This window comes from Oryctolagus cuniculus, chromosome 11 (assembly GCF_964237555.1).
Source record: "Oryctolagus cuniculus chromosome 11, mOryCun1.1, whole genome shotgun sequence".
In the NCBI taxonomy this organism is placed as follows: Eukaryota; Metazoa; Chordata; class Mammalia; order Lagomorpha; family Leporidae; genus Oryctolagus; species Oryctolagus cuniculus.
The window spans coordinates 27,893,551-27,907,767 of record NC_091442.1 but is presented as its reverse complement, the minus strand read 5'-3'; the positions used below and the strand labels follow the sequence as shown (position 1 = coordinate 27,907,767).

General features: G+C 48.1%; 1 protein-coding gene across 4 annotated transcripts in view; it reads right to left on the bottom strand.

Moving 5' to 3' along the window:
* Positions 1–14,217, bottom strand: part of TGM3 (transglutaminase 3) — a 101,533-nt gene that overhangs the window by 64,264 nt on the left and 23,052 nt on the right. For 2 of the 4 annotated variants that reach the window (XM_051845187.2, XM_070051428.1), the window contains exon 3: positions 3,398–3,559. The exons of the other annotated variants lie outside the window; for them this stretch is intronic. The gene's annotated coding sequence lies outside the window, so the exon portion shown is untranslated. The remainder of the gene's footprint in view (positions 1–3,397; positions 3,560–14,217) is intronic. 4 annotated transcript variants of the gene reach the window in all.

Here is a 14,217-nt window from a genome sequence, read left to right as displayed (position 1 = left end):
AAGATCACAAATAACCCACATGTCCATCCACATCAGGTAGTTATTTATTCATGCAATCAGAATACCTCACAACAAGGAGAATGAACAAACTTGCACAACATCACGAATGAATCTCACACGCATCATAACAAAGAAAAAGAAGGCAGGCAAAAACAGGGATCTTGCTCATGATCCCACGCATACGACGCCCAAGGAAACAAACGCATCATGATGCTAGAAGTCACAGAGCAGGGGTAGAGAGGATGGCTAAGGGGTAGGGTGCAGCTGCACAGGAGTAACTTCTAATGTTCTACAGCACAGTAAGATAAGCTTGCTGGACTACATTTCATTGAATATTTCTGAATAACTAGTAGAGTATGTTGACTGTTCTCAACACAAAGAAATGATAAACACCTAGGGTGATGGATAAGGCCATCACCATAATCTGAGCATTACTCACTGTAGACTTGTATTTTTTAAAAGAGATTTATGTATTTGGAAGGCAGAGTTACAGAGAGGCAGAGGGTGGGGGGGAGAGAGAGAGAGAGAGAGAGAGAGGGAGAGGGAAAGGGAGAGGGAGAGGGAGAGGGAGAGAGAGAGAGAGAGAGAGAAATCTTCCATCTGCTGGTTCACTCCCCAAATGGCCACAACTGAGCCAAGCCAAAGCCAGGAGCCAGGAACTTCTTCTGGGTCTCTGACATGGGTACAGGGATGCAAGGACTTGAGCCACCTTGCACTGCTTTCCCAGGCACATTGGCAGGGAGTTGGATCAGAAGTGGAGCAGCCGCTATTTGAACCAGTGCCCGTATGGGTTGCCAGCACTGCAGGCAGTGGCTTTACCTGCTATGCCACAGCACCAGCCCCTATACTTGTATTAAAGTGTCACAGTGTATCCCGTAAGTACATACAATTATTATGTCAATTAAAAAGAAAAATATTTTAAAACTAAAATTTCATTAAAAAATAAGTCACAATAGTGGTTATCCTTGGAGAGATGGTTTAAGGGTTGGAAGGGGATATAATTGGGAGATCTGAGGATTCTGAAAATTTTTTTCTCTTGATCTGAGCGGTGGTTTCTCAGATGTGTTCATTTTGTGAAGTCACTGGGATGTCTACTAGTGATTATCCACTTTTCTGAATGTATATTATGTTTTTAAAAAGCACAGTAAAAACAAAGCAGGTTAGAGCTGGCTTTGGCTCCATGGCTACATTTCAAACAACAGGAAAACAATTTATAGCAGGGGATAAAGGAATGATCCTGCTCTCTCCTTATCTTTTTGGAGATCAAACATATTACTTATTGCGCTATAATTTACATAGGATGAAATTCACCAATGTCAAGTGTAGAATTCAATGAGTTTTGAACATTGTACGTAGTAGACCTACCACCCTTCCACCCTGATGATGATACAGAGTGTTTTCATTACCCCAAAGAGTTCCCCTGTTCTCTACATCCAATCCCCTCTCTTACTCCTGGCAAGCACTGAACTGCCTTACAAACTGCACCATAGTTTTGTCTCGTCTACAGTTTCATGTAAATGGAGTCATGGAATATTATTTTTTATCATTATCATTTGGAAGGCAGAGAGGGAGAGAGGGAGAGAGAGAAAGAGAAAGGGAGAGAGATCGATTTTCCATCTACTGATTCATTTCCCAAATGCCTGCAATAGCCAGGGCTGGGTCAGGCCAAATCGAGGAGCCAGGTCTCTCACATGATGGCAGGGACCAAGTACTGGAGCCACTATCTGCTGTCTCCTAGGATGCACATTACCAGGAAGCTGGAATCAGAATCTGAGCTGGACTAGAACCCAAGCACTCCAGCATGGGACGGGGGCACCCCGAGTGGCGATTTAACCACTAAACCAAATGTCTGCCCCAGATGTTATCTTTAAAATCATTTTGTTTGAGCATTACAGTGTATAGCAGGTTAATATTAGGTTGAACGGAATGAGATGCCCCTCTCTCTACCCTGGCAAAAAGCACAGAACACTTCATGATGCTCTGTGTTACAGTGAAATTGGTTGGTGCGACACTGCACACCCTAAACCAGAAGGAAGAATCCAGGAAAGGCAATGTGTATCTTGTGCAGTCCCAGAAGACACAGACAAGATGGGGACAGTGGCACGGGGGGACATCTGCAGTGCAATGGAAGTGAGACTTCTCATAAAACTAGAATTCATCAAGTCATGGGAAGAGCTAAACCCAGAGCAAGTCAGTTTCTGCCTAGAGTGGGCAAACAGAAAGGCAAGATGGCTAACCAGCCAGGTGTCAGAGAGGGAGTCTGGAGGCAACGGGACTCCACAGCTTCTGGTGACTGTTCTAATGGAACACCCAGTATAGCTAACTGGGCTCTAAAGCAAATCACAAATATTTTAGACATCAAGAAGAACAAAACAAAAAACTACATGGTCAAAGAAAACATTTTGTGGCGACACTAGAGTCTCCACTACTGAGGAGAGATGTAACTCAGGACAAGAGAGGTTAACAGAAGGCAACACAAATAGATGTAACATTTATAATTAGAAGATAATGAGACTGCATTTTTTCCTCATCAGTTTTATAAACAGCACCCAGGCTGTGAAATTAAGGAGGAAGTAGAATCAATGTTTTTCACGGCAACATCTCCGTGCTCTTACTGAACTCTAACCTCCTCTCTCCAGTTAACAGGTGGGCTCGGTGAACCGCACCCAGGGCAGCATAACTAACTGCATGGGAGCTGGGCCTTCCAGGTGCTCAGCTAAGCACTGCACAGACCAGGATATGCCCGAGCTATGGCCCCTGGTTTCAAAGCGAATAAGCACAATCTCAGTCCAAAGCCAGCAAAGAGACTGTAATGGAGGGGAAGGGCAAACTCCTGCAAAAGAAAAAGGAGGAAGAGACAAAGAAGATGAAGAGGAAGAGGAAGGTGAAGAAAAAGAAGGAGGAGGGGGAAGGAGAGGAGAAGGAGCAGAAAAGAAGAATAGGAGGAAGAAGAAGGAGAAGAAGAAGAGAAGAGGAGGAGGAAGCAAAGGAAGGAAAAGGAGGAGGGGGGAGAAGGAAAGGAAGAGAAGTGAGGAGGAGGAGGAGGTAGGAGAAGAGGAGGAAGAAGGAGAAGGAGAGGAAGACGAGAAGAGGAGGAAGAGGAAGAAAAGGAAGGAAAAGGAGGGGAGGGGAAGGAGGAGGAGAGGAAGATGAGGAGGAAGAAGGAGAAGGAAAGGAAGAGAGGTGAGGAGGAAGAGAAGGTGGCAGAAACAAAGGAAGGAGAAGGAGCAGAAGGATGATGATGACATGAGAGCAGGCTACTTCCGTTAGACTCTAAAGGACAGGCTGCTGGTCCATGATGACATACACTGAATGGTATCGTTTGGAGAATTTTCCATGCCAAAGCATTTGTTTATTTACTTCCTTCAAAATCTCTCCTAACAATCTGCAGACTTACCTGGAGGTTACCAAGGAATGTTGGCTTCACTCCTTTTTCTTCAAGAGACACTTAGAACTTACTGAAAATGACAACAGCAACAAAATGAGCTGGGACCCCAGATGAATGGGCTCTGTTTCTAAGACTGTGAGACCTTAATGTGCCCAGCCTTGCTGTTATCATCTGAAAAATAAAAGAGATCATGTTCAGTGGCTTTCACTGGTGCTTCATGGAATCTCAAGATTGAGTGGGGGCAGGATGACACCCCCCCAACCCCACCCCAGAACTTCTTCCAGGTCTCGCACATGGGTGCAGGGGTCCAAGGACCTGGGCCATCCTCCACTGCCTTCTCAGGTGCATTAGTAGACAGCTGGATCCGAAGTGGAGCAGCTGGGACTCCAACTGGTGCCCATATGGGATGCTGGCCCTGCAGGTCGGGGCTTTAACCCACTGTGCCACAGTGCCAGCCCCTCTCTTTTCTCATATTGTTTTTTGCTGCTTTATTCTATTTTCTCATTTCCTTTTTAAGTACATGTGTATAGAGGAATGAACAAAGTGGGCCTGGGACTGCCATCTTTAGAGGCCCTGGACCAATGTCTGTGAACCCAGACACGGGGAACATGGGTAAGTTGCCACCTTTCCCTAAATAAGCAGAGTGGCTCACTGTGCTAAGTGCTTTGTACAATGTGGCTTACATTGAACACCTGCTCTCCTGGAAGTCTGGAATTTTTTTTTTTAAGATTTACTTATTTGGGGCCGGTGCTGTGGCACAGTAGGTTAACGCCCTGGCCTGAAGTGCCGGCATCCCATATGGGCACCGGTTCTAGTCTCGGCTGCTCCTTTTCCGATCCAGCTCTCTGCTATGGCCTAGGATATCAGTGGAAGATGGCTCAAGTCCTTGGGCCCCTGCACCCATATGGGAGACCCGGAAGAAGCTCCTGGCTCCTGGCTTCAGATCAGCGCAGCTCCAGCTGTTGCGGTCATCTGAGGAGTAAACCAATAGATGGAAGACCTCTCTGTCTCTACCTCTCTCTGTAACTCTTTCAAATAAATAAATAAATCTTAAAAAAGATCTACCTGCTGGGTAGAGGTGCCTATGTAACTGATCCACATTAACACCCAGGACCCCTGGGTGAGTTCCCCTGGTAGATGTGGAAGCCAAGGACATAACACCTGACATTTTGATTATTTCCTGCTGAAGGCAGTTGAGAAACTATATTCACAGAAAGGTCTACTGACCTGCCTTTTCCTAGTAAGTCATAAAAATTCCTGTGAGAAAGATGCCTAACCTATCCCCATGGACTGGGAATTGTGGCTGCTATGAACATGCACAAACAAACTTACTAAAATAACCCTTACCTTCCATCAGCCGCGTCACTCTCCCTGCCACACATCTGCTAGTGACTCTCCCAGCCCAGATCCCTCTGTCCAGTAACTGTCCTTCACAGATTTATTGTTCTCCATCTAAAAAGTATTAAAATGTTCTGCTTTGGCCATTTTTTTGGGTCTTCATTCTCCGTGAGTGTCCCCACCTACATGTAAAAGTTGACAAAGCTTCCTGCTGCTCTCCTATTCATTTGTCTTGTTGCACTGTGGTTCCCAGACCCGGCGGAAGATCCCATTGAGGAATTAGGATGGGGTGTGGGGTGCGGGCAGGCACTGGCTCGGTGGTTAAATGCTCACACCCCACAGTGGAGGGCCTGGGTTCTTCTACTCTCAGCTCCTCTCCTGGCTCCAGCTTCTTGCCCATGCAGACCTGGGAAGCAGCAGTGATGGATCAAGTACTTGGGTCCCTGTCACCCACGTGGGAGACCTGGACTGTGTTCCTGCCTTCCAGCTTTGGTCTGACCCAGCCTTGGCTATTATAGAGATGGGAGCGCTAGTTTTAAAAAAGGACTGAGATGGATAGCAGCAACCATCTGCCTCCTCTCTGTAGACGGCGCTGCACACATCCTGTCACACTGTGCAGTTGGAGGAACTACGCATGGCCGCGTGTGACTCTCTTGGGAGGAGACTCCCGGGAGACTGCACCTGGTCTCCTGCACATTGCACCCCACGCACCTTTTCCCTTCACTGACTTTCCTTTGCATCTGCTCAATGTAATAAACCACAGCTATGAGTATACAACATGGGAGTCTTCCCAGAAAACCAATGAACCTGGCAGTGGTCTTGGGGACCCCCATGCAGAACAACACAAAGGGACTGCAGTAAAGCACTTTGACTCTGAAATCTGGTGGAAGTGCTAACTGGGAACGGAAGGATGAGGAGCATGAGAAGAGGAGTGGGCGTCAGGATGGCTGTGGTATCAAACGGGTGGCTTGCAGTCTCTCGTGAGATGTCAGTTACCTATGGATTCCACCAACGATTGTTCCAGTTCAGAGCTCACTTGCTGGATCCCCTGGTGGCTGCCGGCAGCTAAAGTGAGGGAGAAGCCCACTCTGCCTGATGCCTTTGATTTTCCTCTGTCCTCTCGGTGGGAGGAGAAAGGGCCCAGCCATTTTTTTTTTTCTGACAGGCAGAGTTAGACAGTGAGAGAGAGAGAGAAAGAGAGAGAGAGATAAAGGGCTTCCTTTTTCTGTTGGTTCACCCCCAAATGGCCGCCACAGCTGGCGTGCTGCGCCGATCCGAAGCCAGGAGCCAGGTGCTTCCTCCTGGTCTCCCATGCGGGTGCAGGGCCCAAGTACTTGGGCCATCCTCCACTGCCTTCCCAGGCCAAAGCAGAGAGCTGGACTGGAAGAGGAGCAACTGGGACAGAATCCAGCACCCCAACCGGGACTAGAACCCAGGGTGCTGGCACCACGGGCAGCGGATTAGCCAAGTGAGCTGTGGCGCCGGCCAGGTCCAGCCATTTCAAAAAGTGAGCTCTGGGTTGGAGAAAAATGTTACACATTTTCTGTCACTAACATCGCTTCCCACAATCGAGTCTTAGGTAAACCAACGAGGACACAAGGGAGGGGGACAGTGCAGCCATTTCTCCACATCCTGATGCCCTTGCCCTTGCACTCCAGCCTCCAAGCCCTGGCAGCCATAAGGTGAGTGCTGTAAGCACTGGATTTACCACCAGGGGATCAAGTGACTTTGCAAGGAGAAAACAAAGAGGGTGTGAGGCTGCTTTCAAATGGCTTTGCACTTGGTGGCTACTGCATTTGGATGTAGGTTAAGAATGATGTAACTGGCTTTGAAATCACATAACTGTTAGAGTGATCATCCCAAAAGGAAAAGCTGCAAAAACAAAAGTGAGAAGTAGTGTTCTTTGAGGAGGCAGTTTCCCTTGCTTTTTGCCACTGATGAACAGATTAGAATTTAAACTCTTTGAGTATTAGAATAAGTCCCCATCCTGATGATTTTTATTGTGATTGTTGCCTTATGAAGCCTCTGGGAACAATCAACATGAAAAGAGAGCCAGTCACCGGGATGAAAACATTCTCGGAATCTGAGAAAAGCAGTTTGGGGTTGCTACTGACCTCCTGAATATCATACCAGATCTTCTAGGAGCTGATCCTTTCAGGTTGATGCTTTTCTGGCCTCCTGTGCGTATTTTCGGAATGGTTCAACTTGGATTATAAGGATAGCAAGACACAGAGGGCTCAGGAAAGCCTTGCTTGTCACTCGGACTCAGAACCTGGCCATTTGGTCCTCCACTGCTTTGCCTTTTCCACTGGCAAAGAAATGCCCTTAGCTTTTTTGGAACCATGAGTTCACAGATTTGAATTGCCTGGATGTGCCTCTGAACTGAAACCTGATACCATGTGCTATGGGCTGCTGGTGGCCTCTGCTCCAGCTGTGCTGAGATGAGAATAGGTGAGGGCTCCACCAAGGTGGTTTGACTGCGGGGCCCTTGAAGACAGGGGACACCCCTGCGGCGCCCTCAGCTAGGAGAATAGCAGATTCTAGCTGCACCTTCTCGGTCACACGCAAAGAAAGGGCAAAGGCTCTGACGGGACCGTCTGAAAAGGGGCTGCTGCTAGGCTCTCTGTTCTGATGCAAAGACAATTTGCATTCTAAGTTGAGATCGCTGCTGAAAGCTGTAGGTTGGGGAGGGCACGTTGCAGGGACCACGACCCCATCGCCCACTCCTGACAGATCCACTGTCAACCCTGCTTGGAGATGCTGCACTGGTTTTGATTGCTGTGCTCAACTTCCAGGATTCCTTGCTGTATTCAGCAACAGACCACGAGCAAGACTCCGCTCTCCCTCTCCCCTGGAATCCACACCTTGTTGGGGGGCACAGCTTGATCTTTTCTACGCTGCTCAACATAAAAAGAACAAGAGGTTGCATAAACCCATTCTGGAAATTCAAGATTTCATCTTTGACCAGTTCCAGAACATGATGTAGCTTTCTGGCTAATTCGTATAAAAACTGGTTTTCTGCGAAAATGTTTTTGTTCCTCTCCATACAACCCTTCCAGGTGAAAGAAAGGCCTGGATGACAGTTAGGGATGGTTTTGAAAATGTCAAGTTAAGATTGCTGAGTCGAGTGCAGAGTGCAACAGCCTTAGAACAAAACCCCTGGCTCCCTAGGAGGTGCAGGGAGTAGTGGGAGCTGAACGGGCTTTGTCTTTCAGAACTGCTCCTGGCAGCGTCCTGTCTTTCTGACCCAAACCCCCTTGCTGCCTTTCCAAGCTGCTGGGAGCGCTTTGAACTCCGACTGACTGCCGAGCCTGTGATCACACCTGACAGCACCCACTACGGAGCAGCAGGGGGTGGCGCAGCTTCCGAGGCTCCCGCGCACAACACCTCCAGCTGTCGTCCACGCTCGCGAGGCAGGTGCACTGGTGTCACAGACAAGCAAACCATTTGTAACTGACTGCCTCGGGCAGTCCCTCTGAAACCGGGGACTGAGCTGAATTAATTGGCTGGGACTGCTAGCCTATGGTGGAGGTTCCCAGTGGGAGGTCACACGGGGGGACTCTGCCCACCTGCTCTGCCTATCTAACGTATGCCCAGCGAGGGGAGCCCTGTCATTGTCAGCTCTTTTTGGGTGTGCCCTCTGGGGTTGCACTTTTCGTGTGTGCACTCCTACTGTGACACTGTCTCTGCCAGAGCTGTCCTGAGCAGATGCCTCAGGCCAAGTAAGCAATGTTTATACGAAAACTGAAGAAGAAAGTCACTTGACTGTATAACAGAGATCTTTGTGGTGATGGGATTTGTTTTTACCAGCTGAGTATGGGACCCCTGAAGGGCATAACTGACATCATTCCTGCAGGTTGGTCTCACCTGTTGGGTGGAGTCCCCTTGATAATAGTTTTGCTCTCAAGATGCCTTGGTCAAGGGCCAAGAAGAAAGTTAGCATGCTGAGCCTGAGATTGCCATCATTGGAAGACTGCCATGTTTTCAAGTCTGCCTTTTGCCTGGTGTTTGGGGACACAGATGTGGGGAGTGTTTCCACCCCACATGACCAGAGTGGCTCACTGTGCTAAACCATTTCTAGAAAAAAATGTGGTTTGGGGCCAGCGCCATGGCACAGTAGGTTAATCCTCTGCCTGTGGCACCAGCATCCCATATGGGCGCCGGTTCTAGTCCTGGCTGCTCCTCTTCCAATCCAGCTCTTTGCTGTGGCCTGGGAAATCAGTAGAAGGTGGCCCAAGTGCTTGGGTCCCTGCACCTGCGTGGGAGACTGGGAAGAGGCACCTGGCTCCTGGCTTCAGATCAGCACTACTCTGGCCATTGCAGCCAATTGGGGAGAGAACCAACGGATGGAAGACCTTTCTCTGCCTCTCCCTCTCACTGTATTGTCTATAACTCTACCTCTCAAATAAATAAATAAAAAGAAAAAAATGTGGTTTATGCTGAACACATTCTTTCTGGGAATTGAGATTTTGGTCATGCTGGGCAGAGGTGCCTGTGTGACTGACCTTGATAAACAGCTTGGACCCCTGGGCTCAGACGAGCTTTCCTGGGAGATGGTATTTCATACCTGCTGTCACCACACCTTTGTGGAAGAATTGTGTCCTGTCTGACTCTACTGGGAGAAGATGCCAAAAGCCGCCTCCTGCTTCCCTCTGGCCTGTGCCTCACACACCTCTCTGCGGGTTTTGCTTCATAGTCTTTTGCTGTATTAAATTGCAGCTGTGAGCACAACCATGTACTGAAGCCTGCAAGTCCTCCTAACAAATCACTGGCCCTGGGAGCGGTCCTGGGGACCCTGACATGGAAATAGGAAGAAAGGAATAAAGGCATTTATAGGAAGTAGAACACAGGAAGATGGGGGAAAGAGGAATACAGAAAGGAATGGGGTCATGGTCACTGCAGAAGGACCGGACCTCGTGGCTACTGGGGCTGCCATACTCAATGTGAATTCAAAAGCTCACAAAACTGATCCAAGGACAACCTCAGACACCCCCACCCCAGCGCAAGTGCCTCAGGCGAACAGAAAGACAGATGCTCCCACCTCCTTCAGAGATGTGAGAGGAAGTGATAATACTTCTTTACAGGTACACAGGATTTGAGAGTTTTATCCATTTTGTGGAACTTACGCCACTCTGAGGCAGACGGACAAGGATTATTACTGTTCCTAATGTACAGGACACTCAAAGGCCTCCTGCCCCTGCGTCAACATTAATTGCCCCTCTGTTGTCCGTCTTTGATAACACCACAATATGCCATGCTTGCTGGTTCACTTATACATTTCTCTTTTCCACCAGACTTTGAATTCCTTCAAGGGGCATGGTCTGCCCTCCTTTTTCCCCTTGTCTTTTTGGGGCTGGTAGATAAGATTTTTTTAATGATAAATTCATTGTGGGAAAATAATAAAAATAAATCATACACAATCCCTAATCCATATTTTAGTCACCTGTGTATCTCACTGGGAGTCAAGAATAACCTGGCACACAGCAGGAGTTCAATGAAAATTCATAGATTTGTTGCTGGCTCTAGGTTCTGGTATGACAACACCTTCCTCAAGCAGAGCACTTTGTAGATCTAAATTAGCTATTATAATTATGCATTCTCAATATTGCATTTATTTAAGCAAATCTTTGACATGGTTGTGTTGTCCAAGCAATGAGTGTCTGCAGTGAGTGCTGGACACAGGCCTCCATCTTCCCACTTACAGATAAGGAGATGGAGGCTCAGAGATTTCTTTAATTAATATTATTATTTATTTGAGAGGCAGAAGGAGAGAGAGAGAGAGAGAGAGAGAGAGAGAGAGACAGCACTCTCAACCACTAGTTCACTCTCTAAATGCTCACAGGATCTGGGAATACAATCCTGGTCTCCCATGCGGGCAACAGAAACCCAACCACTTGGGCCATCACTGCTGCCTCCCAGGGTCTGCACTGGCAGGAAGCTGGAGTCAGAAGCTGGAGCCAGGAGTCGAACACTCACGCAGTGATGGGAATGCAGGCATTTATCCACTGCACTAAACACCTGCTCCTCAGAGGATTTTAGAGACTTCCCCAACTGAATATCACATAAAGTGATTTCTCCTCAGAAGTAAGATTTGAATTTACAATTTGTTTCCATTTGATTTCCAAGTAAAGTTGGAATCGTTGTCAACTTTATAAGAGCTTTTTTCTTCTTTTTGCTTTTCCTAGTCAAAATTGTCACAAACACTTAGCACTCAAAATGGGTGCACTGTTTCTTTATGGGGAGATGAAAAAGCATGGTTCTCACCAGGCTCTGCCTCTTAGCAGCCTGGGAACTTCAGAGAAAGCACTTCGTTTCCGTGAGATTTACTCATCTGCTGAATGGGGTCAATGACATCCACCTTCTGAAGTTAGGAAGACTGAAATTCAGGTACGTGGCACACCTGCTCTGGGCCTGGTGCCTTACAGAAACTTTATACATAATAGCTAAGTATCGTTGTCATTGTTCTTATTGTTAACAAGTTGAAAGTGGAGGAGGAAGAATCAGAGATTCTGGCCATATGTCGCCACTTGGAAAACCCTTGTGAGACTGGTCTGGCAGGTCACTTGCGAAGCCAACCATTCAAAGGTCTTTCTCCCTGGAGACCACATACACAGAAGAGCAAAGTCAGCACTTTCCAGCCTGGGAAGGAGGCTCTGACAAGAACCTAGTCTCAACCATGTGTAACACTTCTTTTCTGCATCGGCTTCACTGCCTATTGTGACTCACTGAACCTGGAGACAGGCAGAGGAACGGCCGAGGTTGTCATAGCAGTGCATGAATGAGTGTGAGCTAAGGCAAAGGACACCAACAGCAAAGCCCTGTGTTGGGGTATGGACGGGAAAATCAAAACTTCACCAAAGAAAACGAGGTGAGAGCTGAAATGAGTGTGCACAGAGGTGAACCTGTCGGCCTGAGATCCAGAGTTCTCTCCTAAGGAAACACCAGTACTGGAGATCAAACAACAGAGATGAAAATATGAAAAGCAAAACAAAACTGTGATGACGACTGGAACAGCCATGGGGCGAGGGAGCAGGGAGGCAGCTCGAGGGTGCCTGGTGCCGTCCTGGGCATGCCTGGCCAGGCTGTGAGGCGTTGCTGGCCAAGCAGAGAGCTCACTGCTCATGGAACCTATTCAAGCTTTTAATCATTTTTGTTCTGGTGCTAAACACAGGAGTCAGTGACAGATGCCAAGGCCTGTCCTTTATAGATGGGAATCTAAGTCCCAGTGAGGACAATTACCGTGTTCAAAGAAACACGAGGGCAGATCTGAGTCTTCAACGCTTGCTTCCCTATCCCAAGTAGCCTAAGAGAGCCACACTGGTTACCCCAGTTCACAGAGGGTGACAAGTGTGGGGCTCTGCATTCCCTAGACCCAAAGCCAGGGTTAACGAGAGCCCTTCTCGTTAAGGAGAGACTCCAAATGGTTCCCACGTCCTGAAATATGATCTCCTGAGCTAGTTCTTGCTTATTTAAAAAAAATTTTTTTTTGAAAAGATAGAGTACAGAGAGAGAGGGAGAGAGAGACAGAGACAGAGATCTACCTGCTGGCACATTTCCTAAATGGCTGAAATGGCCAGGGCTGAGCAAAGCTGAAGCCAGAAGCCAGGAACTCCATCCAGGTCTCCCAAGTGGGTGGCAGAGGCCCAAGCACATTAGCAGGGAGCTGGATCTGAAGTGGAGCAGCCAGGACCTGAGGCATTCCAATATCCGATGTTGGTTTCACAGGTGGTAGCTTAACCATTTATACCACAACACCAGCCCCTGTTCTTGCCTATTTATACCAAGACTGAGCTCTCATCAGCAAACTCCTGATGCATGCTATTCTGGCCCAGTGTCCTTTTCACTTTCTGCCCCTCCAGGCTTGGCCAGAGCCCAGAAACTGTGAAGCAGAATGATTGGTGCGAGGACTCCTCCATTCCATGTTGCTGGCTCTCACCAGGAATGCACAGGCTCCACCTCCTTGTAGGACCCCAACGCAGCTAATCAATTTCATTCCTAAGAGATGGTCAAGCTGGGAGAAAACTTCAAGGCCCTTGAATTGAGGACCCCATTTTGCAGATCAGGAAACTGGGCCCAAGAAGACCACATAATTGACACACAGTCATTCAAGCCAGGATTCAAATTCAGGCCTCCTCATTCTAAATTCAGCACCCTTTCCAGAAACCACACCATGGTTCTCCCACTTATTTCAGCCCAGTTTAAATCAACACATGCTTATGAGATGTTTCACTGGAGGAGGAAGGATGCTCACAAAGCAGCAAAAATCACAAATCAACCCACAGGCAGCTGTAAAAGAAACATCTCTGTGCGGGATGCATCTACTATCTGTAAGAAGCTCACAGTCCTGGCAGTGGGCATGTAGCCTAGTGGTTAAGACATCTGCATCCCACAGCAGAGTACCTGGGTTTGAATCCCAGCTCTGGTTCTTGACTTCAGCTTCGCACCCTAAAAGGTGATAGCCTAAGTAACTGGTCTCTGCCATTCACATGGACCTGGATTGAGTTCCAAGTTCCCGGCTCTAGGCTTTGACCTAGCCCAGTCCTGGCCATTGGAGGCATATGGGGAGTGAACCAACAGCTGGGAGTATGTGCACTCACTCTCTGTCTGAAGCAAATAAATAAATAAATAAAAGTTAAAAATCAAAACAAAGAAAAACATGCATGAATTTCAGTTTTTTTAGCACCAAAATAAACTCATCTTGAAATTCCGTTTTCCATGAACTTTTTGAAATACCTGTACGCAGCTGAACCCAACCTAATTTTTCACAGGCCTTGGAAAAGTCATGAGGTTTCAAGAGTCAGAGGCAGCAGAAAGCCAGGACTCCAGCATGGGGAAAGCGTGGGGCATGCTCTCTCTCGGAGAGCAGGAAGGAGCAGAGGTGAGGATAGGAGAGGCTGGGAAGGGTGAGCTGGAGCCGAAGACAGGGGCTCAGAGCACAGATGTGGGCTTCATTCTGAAAGCAGAGAGGACTTGCTGGGAGAAGTGAGCCACGCCGCCCCTGGGGAACCCATGTTAGTTCCTTGTACTGAACAGCTGGTGTCTGGGGAGCATGTCATGGGCCCCAGAGGTGCAGGCTGGGCGGCTCCTGGGAGCTGGGAGCAAGCAAGCGTGGGTGGCCTAGTTCCTTCTAATCGGTGGTGTGTATATTACATTCCAGTTTGCTTAGGATTTGCATGGGACATCAGGAACCACAGTACCGCAAACCCGATCATACTCCGCAGGCCCTGCTCTCCAGTGCCTTCCTCCCACCAGCAATTACCAGGCTGGCAAACCACAGCAAGCTGAACCTCGCCCTCTGGCTTCTAAAGCATGCCCTGCTTTGACTGCGGCACGTTGCAAGCCATGGACAGCTCTGCCAGGAACCATCAGAGATGGAAGTGATAAGAAAACAGATGCACACAAAGATAAAACATGATCTGGGGTCACTGAAGGGAAAGCTCTCCCATCTCTGAGGGCTTGGGACAAGTTCAAGAGCCCTCTGGGGGCTGGCA